Below are 9,423 nucleotides of genomic sequence, written 5' to 3'. Positions count from 1 at the left end.
ATATATATATAAGCTTGTAAATACCAACACACCTTCTTCTTTCAAGTTTTCTACCAATAGAATTCAACTGCATGTGTCTATAGCTTTCATTATTAACGTGTATATAGACACGAAGGCTAGAGGGATGGCTTACAATTGCCTGCCAGAACATTGTATTACGTTGAAAACATTATACACTCTAAAAATGACTTAGTAGATCTGCATAAAAAATGCTAATTAATTTTTACTTTTTAATACCTGATAAGGTGTTTTATTTGCTAAATGAAAACTTAACCCTTATTTAACATAAAAACCTGTCCGGTCAAACGAATATTCATGCAATTCCACGATCACAGTTTGATCTGATGGGGTTTATCATCGTTTGAAGTCTCGCCTGAACTACTTTCTTCAGTAAAGACTGCCTAGTCAAAGGGTCCGCAGTCTGCTATTACTTATTCTGTTGACGAAACGCTTGGTCGAGCGCGGATATTTATGCCTTCACAGAGCCGTACAATAGCCGGTAGTCGTCAACTACTTCCTACTTGCCCTTTCCGTAGCAACGCATGGTTCTACCGACAAAAGCCATTGGGGCGTAGTCCCCCCTTAAACTTCCAAATAACTAAGGCGCAGTAATTTAGTCTCTAGCTAGGAATATTGTCTCTATGTGGATCATTACAGCAGCATTGGGATTTTGTCATTAGTTAGTTTTGATTATATAATTGAGACAAATTCACAAGGTTTCAGGCACGTTGATACGGAACACAAGGAGAAAAAGTCCTTCAGCTAGGAAGGCCGTTGACAAGTTTGTCTTCGACTATTCCTTACAAGGGCTTGTTTTTTGTTTCGTTAAGCTTCGTCGATCATTTCAGGGAATCTCAGTCTACTGGCCATTGCTATAATGGTCAGTATGATTAGATGATAGGCAAATAGAATGACTGAATTTAGCGATCAGGGAGGCATAAACGCAAAATTCAAGAAACGAGAAATTCTTTTAGAATTTCCGATCGCTAGCAATGCATATACGGGGATTTTACATTAAGACTTCAAACATGTGAAACGCTATCTGACTCGGTTTCTGATTTGTATTGATTATACATAAACATACGATGTGAAGAAAGATGCCAGAATCATTGTGTATATGTGTAATATCGAAAGAACAAAATAAGCGAATAAAATTTCTCGTAAAATTACTTACGTCAAAAAGTAGACTCTGACCGGAAAAACCTGATGTAAAATTCGAAATATTCTAGATGACAATAGAATTAGTAAAGTAACGTCAGTGAAATTCTGGAGATTCTGTAAATCTGTAATACCACAATGTCACATTAGTGGCTGTGTTTCGTGGCAGAAGTTTTGGCTTTTCATTTGTGACCCTGAGTCGCGACATATCGATACTTATGATATACTACGTATACTCTATTCGATTACAGGTCCAGGCAAGTCGGACTTGTGATGGCGAGAACATAGGAAACACTGTCTTCAAAGAACTTTAAAGTTTACGTCATGGCAACGGTTGATAGTAAATACTTATTATCTTATCTGGTAGTTGTCTGTCGCCTTGCTATTATTGGTCTGTTACTATTTACTAAAAAGTGTCATTTAAAAAGGCATAGAAGGCTTATGTGGGACAGAACGATTGTATATATTGATATAAATTACACTCCGAAAATGGTTTGAACAAACAAATCTATGAATCGATCAATGTCTATTTCATTACCAGAATAATATGTGAAATTTCAGAGACCCCTAAAGTTGTCTCAGACTTTAAGACTAGGTAACTTAAAAATTCATCTTGTACCCGAAATATTATCATGCGTATTGAACTATAATGCCGTGATGTGTGATGGACTAAGTTGGGTTTTCCTGAATTTTTATATATTTTCGTTTTTCTTGACATTCTGATCAGAATTTCTGAAATGAAACCACGTCCACTGACGCACATACTTCGACGACCGCGATGACTCCGCCATACTTACCAACACAATCAAGTCTACGCCTTCACCTATCGTTTGCCTCTCGTGAACATTAAATAAACATAGGTTTTTTTTTTTTGTAGAACAAATGGGCAGAAGACGTCTTACGTCATCGCTTTTACCGATGATTTCATAGCACAACGCTCGCTTGGTAGCTAACGGCGGTCAACACTTTGAACAGGTAATGACTATATTATTGTACTATGAAGCGTCCTCGATTTTTATTTCTTTTATATCCCGCGTTGAGTATTGGCTTTAGCGGTGTTGCCCGGAAAGGGGTGGGAGAACCCATTTGGATCGCTTGTGGAGGATGATGGTACCAGCTGGCTTATCGAATCGCAGTTGCTGACAGAGTCAAAGCTGAGGCAATGTAACGAGCATAAGCGAAAAAAATAATACTTCTCTGCTTGTCACCACTTCACATCGACAATGAAAAATGACCCCGAAACTAAGGTGGCAGCGAACGAATGAAAGAATAGTTTGCCATTATATCAAACCAACGCTGCCAACGCCACCGCCACTCGAAAAGGAGCAGCTATAGGCTAGAGGGTGGTGGGTGGAAGGCGGCGGGAATGGGTTGGGGGACAAACGACGGTTTTTCTCTCCCCACCCCTCCCGATTTTTACGTCAAGGCGAAGTGCGGCACAAAACGGTAGTAAACTGAAGAAAGATTAACAGTGAATGGTAGCAGGTATGGTAGTTGTAGTGGTAGGAGACGGAAAATGAGAATCAATAAAACGTGGGAATCCACTAACGCCGAGCAGGGATGTGACCAACCGCGACTGCTACGGAACGCCAATTGTAATAAACATTGAAATAACGACGTCACCTAAACATTATGTCGATCATAGCGTTATCCTGGTCGTATTCGCCTTAGCTTTTCGTTGTATGACCCTAGACTACCACATTGTGCACTATATGTAGCATAGGCTTGTCGATATTTTCGATTATTTCGAACTTAATTTTTGCATCTTCGCTTTAAATGTTGAAATTAGATTAGATCATGCTTATCGCTTACATTAGTTGAGCTATAATGATAAGTGTTCCTACTCCACTCTGCCAGTCATATATCTCCTCAGCCCCCTAATCTATCTAGTCTCTCTGCAATACTACGTATCGGAGACAACTAGTAGTTTCGAAGAACGAATTGTCCTACTTAATATTAATTATGTTTAATTAGTTAAATACTATTCAATGGTTATACTCTTCTTACATTACAGTTATATATTCGTGCTTTTCTTACGCATGCCGTCATGAGCCCTATCTTGTCGCTATCGATAGGCTGATGGCATTCGAACGAAACGTACCAATAGATGAGGTCTAATATTAAACCTTGCAGACTAAGAATGAATGGTGAAGGAAAAAGAATAAAACGTGACTCTGTACAATACTAGTATAAAATATATCTAGCGACCTTAAAGCAAAGATTCGGGTGTCGAATTGTTAAGGCCTGTTTAGTATGTACCTCTACACTGATAACATCTATCCATGTAAAAACGGCATGTCTACAGAACGACTTTAAGTTCAGAAAGTATCTGTGACAAATTAGCAAGCGAAACTACCTATTTAATGTCTTAATTCTAGCTATAATATACATCGTGCATACCAGATTTCGTTCATTCATAGTTATGTCCTTAGCTAAGGCGAAAAATAGCTCTATTCATAGTAATCACGGCTGGCCATAACTAACAATTATGTAAATAAACAAAAACTATTATGTAAAATTATTATTTTTCGATCCTTGCATACATCTAAATTTATAGCGTAATCTTTTCCGTTTCATAGCAACGCATCATGTCACATAAGTGTCTTCCATACACACCCGGGCCGTGGAATCGGCCGAGCGCCTTAATTGGCAACCCGTCTATTAGACTAGCAGCACTTATCATCGGCGAATTTCTGAAATGGCGCCTCACAGGAGAAGTTCCGTATGCGATAAACTGTATCAAAAAAAAAAATAATGCTGGACATTCTAATAACAACGTATTAGTTGCCCTCTGAGAGGCAGTAGATAGAATTCTAACGGCCACGACAATATCGAAAAACACTGGCCTTAGTCAAATAACTAAATATATCATATGCTGCAAGTTTCACCAATCAATCGACGGTGATTTTTCTGGTAACCAAAAAAATTAATACAGTAAAATATTACGACTAATTCGTTTTCGACAACAATCTTCGTGGCAGTTACCATCGGTTGCCAGATTTCCTGTTGATCTCAATATTTGTTACCATACTGGCCATAGACACTATACGTGTATGTATATATATATATATATTGGACGAGAATGTTGCTGGAACTTTTTTAATGCACACGGCATAATTTGCGGAAACGAGTGCAGTGATATCACATCAATTAATTACCAAAACTATAAACAGCCAAATACAAATACTCCTAATATCGTCTCGGGGATTGGTGAAGACCTCTGCAGTTAGCTTAAGTGTTCAGCATAGAGGGCTAAAAAAAAAACTCCAAGTTTTTATAAATAAGTTACTCCCATATGAAGTATTCTCATAGATGGCTACGGTATGCCGCTGTTGCGTTTGAATCTGTAGTTCCTTCATGAAGCTAACGAACAAAAGTGATCTAACTACCACCCACGTATCCAACTTAGAGAACCTACTAAATCGAGTACTGCTTAATCTGTGTGACTGGAAAAGAACACACACGATGTTGGATCTCAAGAGTATGACAAATAGCAAAACCTCGAGAGCATTCGATATAGATAGGAAAACGTGTTCCGTGTCAAGCTCCACAACGTTTAACCTGCAACCGCTTGCAGGCATAGTGCACGAAGTCCTGAGGAGGGTTTCGATTACTGAACGCTTCGTTTGAAGTAATATATTTCAATATGATGTGACTAAAACAATAGCAGGGCTCTGGCATCATAAGTTAGTTGCAGTGCCGTTTAAGGTATTTTCACGAAGACTTCGTCTTAATTAATTATCTTTACGGTAATGAAACAATAAGACAAAGTGAAAGAAACACATAAAGCGACCGAGTGCGCTTCTACAGTACGACTTTTATAGTAGTGTCTAAAAAGACTCTAGAGTCGAAAGTTACGAAGGTTAACAAAGATACGTAATATAATTGAATTGTACATAAAAAAAATCACAGCATTCCAATATTGCTGACAAAGAACACAAACGACAGCTAATAACAGTACCTCGTTCTTTGCCGAATCTACCTGATCCCTGCAGACCGCTCGCATTGACGCTGTTACTTCGACTAATCCTCGAATATTGGTGCCGAGAGGGCGAGCTGAGGGTCAATAACAGAAAGATGTCGTTGTATATACACTCCAAGTTATATATGTTCAAAGTGTAACGAATAAAAATTAGAATCTACAATGTCGATCCAAGCGCGTCTACGGCCGCCAAAGAGCTGCCGTAGTTGGATAACGTTATCTTGCTGGACGCGCAGCTCATCGAATTCCATCCACAGTAGATCCGCAGTATTGTCCGTTTTGAAGGACATGTACGCTTAAATAGCACCCAGCCAATCCTCGTCGTAGTTTCGGGGAGGCCGCTCGAATAAACGTAGAATCTTGAAGGGGAGCAAACTGGCGCTAAAAAACAGTTCGCCGTTGATATGGGTGGTCCGATCTGCTTTTACTAAGATTTAAATGTTTGTCTTATCTTGAATGGATAAATGAGCTATTAAATTACAGTCTTACACAAAATGTCTGACGCAATCATTTTTTGATAGTCATACGATGGGTAGTTCGTTAATGAACAGCTGCTCTGTATATTAGAGTAAAAGGTCTGAGAGCGTTTATTATTCATAGTAAATTGCAGCCATAAATGCAAGAGTCGGAATTTTGTGTCCGATACCAGGGCGCGCTTATTGATTATTTCGAAAAAAAAAAAAAAGAGATAAAATTTAGACTTTTCTTTGTATGATCAATATATAAAATGTAGTCTAGGAAAAGTGGGGGCAGGAGAAGCGAAGACGAATGTGTAGCTCTGAAACGCATTGCGAACCTATTGTTGGAGGTATTTAATACCACAACGATACGCGTAATTATATTTACTAGTGATAGTATAGTAGTAGTTTAACTGTAATAAAACGAGTAAGGTCATTTTATTCGTATAGGAAAAAATCGATAGTGATTTGTTTTCGTCAAACTTAATTGTGAAAGCCATACTATGAGTATCTTTTGAGCGAACCTTATCTCGTAATAGTAAGTCACATAGTTATGATATAACTGCGATTGTTCCGTTTAGCCTTATTGTCGTTAGTTTTTCTTGTCCTTAGTTTTCTTCCTTGCGACCTAGATGTTTATTAGATTGAAAATGAAAATAATCGAACCTATCTCTTTGTGGAATGTTCTTTTAATTATTCATGTATGATCACGCATACGATCTAATACTAGCGATGCGAGCAGTTGGCAATAATCTGTAGATAAAAGCTAGATCGGTTAATAGAAAAAATAAAAATTCATAATAAGCTCAAATCGGAATTCTACTGATAGATCACCTATGTTTCTCGTTGCAGAATTCCATCGACAGGATTCTAAAAGTAGGCCACGATGCTATTATACGGGCGCGGAGACAACTAATATTGGATAAATGCATCGACAAACAATGGTAACTTTATTTAAACTTAGCTGAAATGCTTAGTTACAATATTTTTGAGAGTACTTCAGTTGTCCTAAATGAGTGATTCTAGAGGTTCTGTTTGGGAAATTTCTGTTTAAGATGCTTATGCTCTCCTTATTACGTTATGTTAATCACATCACAACAGCAACTTCTGTGCGTATTTGGACTACTCGGCGCTTTTGATTCCCTAATTAGGTTCATCTGGGCAGATAGTGGTCCAGATGACCAGATTTGAGCGCATTTCATTTCGTGCTAGGGCAATATTTACGTAGAATTCGAACATTTATTGGATTCATTCGGTTAAATACATACTGAAAGTAAACATGTGTAAAGGACGCATATGTTTAACTTCTTGCACCTATCGCATTGATGTTATGAGCTGTTACTTAATATGTGAATGACCAGTAAACATGGGGCCTTCATTATCTCAGCGCTTTTTAGATATTCGTCGACCTAGAAGAGACATTTCTCGTCCTATTTCACAAATATATACATTACACACAGGCACCGTATGGGTAACGTCGTAATAATGCTGGAAGCTAGAAACCAGCGTTCTCACGAACTTTGCTCATTCTACATTTCTCTTTTCGCCTATGTGCAACGCATTGTGTGGAGGACGATATCTTGCTGTATCTCGATATATTTTTATCACAATATACATCGTTTTACGCCCGCCTTAGTCTCGTATACGTCAACTGGTAGCAAAAAACTTTGGCCGATCATTATTGTCGTCGTTGCCGTTGTTATCGCTGACTGTCGTCCCAATGAGTTTCCTTTAAGGCCGACTTTTCTGGTACCGGTTTATACCATTATCATCGCTTGGCCCATAACAACAGAGTATGACACGAGCGGAGGGGGACGATGATCGCATGAACTCTTTGCGCTTCTTGAGGTTACTCACGCCAAAAGGCAAGCCAGTCAGCCAACAGGCCAAGGGCTAAGCAACAGCAATAGATCAACTAGCAACAGACAATCATCTGCAAAAGATGACCTAAAGTAATCGTTTGATCTCGTCATGGCCAATATATACATGTATGGCGCGATAGCTTTACTCACCAAACAAGTTTCCATGTCGACATGGACACATTCATACACTTGATATTGAAATATTAGCGGTTTGCCTCCTAGCTCTTCGTCTCCTTCTGACGGTTTCTTTTCCTTCAAGGGTAAGTGGACTCTTCATTTCCTTCTGCCTCGCATTCTCTCTCTCTCTCTATCTATCTATCTCTCATTTTCTTTCTTTGTTTATTTCTTTCATTTTGATGTGCGCTGTTTGCTTTCAAATTTCTGGTAACGGTGGCTCTTATGCTTTACATCGATCGTAGTGACTCTATACGACGCCGAAGCGTAACAGGGACAAAAAGATGAAGATGGCAAACAGCGAAGGAGAAAAGCAAAAAGGGTAAGAGAAAGCAGGCTCTCGCGGAATGATTTGCAGCGGTGCGATGCCTTCGTATGATGAACTATTTATCTCCACCTCGCTTCTCAAGTCATAGACACCGCTCTAATGATGACCGAAAGAAGTGGATCGACAGACATTTTGTTTTCTAGCGTCGCTTTTACTCTTGTTGCAGCTACTGCTATTGATGATAACGATGATGGTGTTACGACATCACCGAAATATGGCAGGCAAACAGCAAAAAAAAAATCCGTTCTGGTCTTACATCTTATTCATAGCTGCCCACTGGAAAGTGCCAGTGGAATTAGTCTCAGGCTCCGACTAGTCAGGTTGCCTGCTTTCGATGGGTGTATATATATATATATATCTCTCTTTAGGAAAGCAAGAAGACGATGAAGATAATCGAGGTCCAAGAGAATGTTGCATGCTTCATTGTGGTGTATTTTGCAGCAGTGTGAATAGCTGAGGCGAGTGAAGCTCAGCGGGCGAAGATTATAGGAATCGAAACGTCGTCTCCCAACACGTTTCCGTTAATGTTCGTTCAGGCTGGTGCTGATATTGCTGTTGCCTTTCCTACTTCTGCTGTGTATTTGTTGTGATCCGTATCGTCGCATGCTCGTTGCAAATATATTTTGTTTTCCAAATCGAGTAAATGTGTCTGGCCGCGAACCAGTCATGGCGTCTGCCTGGACTTTGCTGGGCCTTATGTTGTTTTGCTGTAAAGCAAATTGACCAAACTCCCCTCTGCTTTCATTTTGACGCCTAGTCACTTTGAAAGCAGCTTTTATTTTAGATGATGTAATGACCAACAATACAGAAAGACGGAGCAAAGTGACAGGGATTCGAATGGGTCCGTGAAAAAACGTAAGGTGTCCACCGAAATCGTTAATTGCCAAAAAATAAGATGGTGGACGCATATGCAGAATTGGTCAATAGCGCTGAAGACGGACCGGCTGTGTTTAATGTTTGTCGATGGGTGTCAAGACAAAGTATAATAATAGCAACTAAAATCATTGGGTACCATTGCTATTTTGACACCTGAATTACCGTTTATATATGTACTTGTTGTTTAGATTAATAATCCTTATCACTAAGCGCTTCTACTGATGTGTAATAAGAGCTGACAAGTTGGAAAAGTCTTTACTGGTACAGCATAAATTTTTTTTTAAAATTAACTATATGATAGAAATTTTTATAAACAAATCATCTGTATTCATATTCTGGCCACCTATGAATATTACTTTGTTCCGTCCGTAATAAAATATCATACAAATGTAGTTTGAACGGCAGTTTAATTTACTTAGCTAGAGTATGAAGTTAAATAATATACGTTTTATAAAAGCAAAAAAACCGTCTGTCTGCCGAAAAGTGAGAGCGGCATGCGAGCAACTCTATGATTTCATTACAGCTTATGTTTCTTTGTAGACTTGCGCTTGCAGCGAATATTTTGTAATGTAACATTTATTACTA

General features: G+C 38.8%; 1 long non-coding RNA gene across 1 annotated transcript in view; it reads left to right on the top strand.

Moving 5' to 3' along the window:
• LOC111265050 (uncharacterized) overlaps positions 1 to 9,237 on the top strand; it is a 31,614-nt gene extending 22,377 nt beyond the window's left edge. The window contains exons 2-3 of the long non-coding RNA XR_002683245.2: positions 6,451 to 6,542; positions 7,880 to 9,237. This is a non-coding gene — a long non-coding RNA (uncharacterized LOC111265050). The remainder of the gene's footprint in view (positions 1 to 6,450; positions 6,543 to 7,879) is intronic.
• Positions 9,238 to 9,423: the final 186 nt, after the last annotated feature.

Source organism: Varroa jacobsoni, unplaced genomic scaffold (genome assembly GCF_002532875.2).
Source record: "Varroa jacobsoni isolate VJ856 unplaced genomic scaffold, vjacob_1.0 scaffold_926, whole genome shotgun sequence".
NCBI classification, from domain to species: Eukaryota; Metazoa; Arthropoda; class Arachnida; order Mesostigmata; family Varroidae; genus Varroa; species Varroa jacobsoni.
The sequence above is the reverse complement of the archived record's forward strand: the minus strand, read 5'-3'. Positions and strand labels throughout refer to the sequence as shown.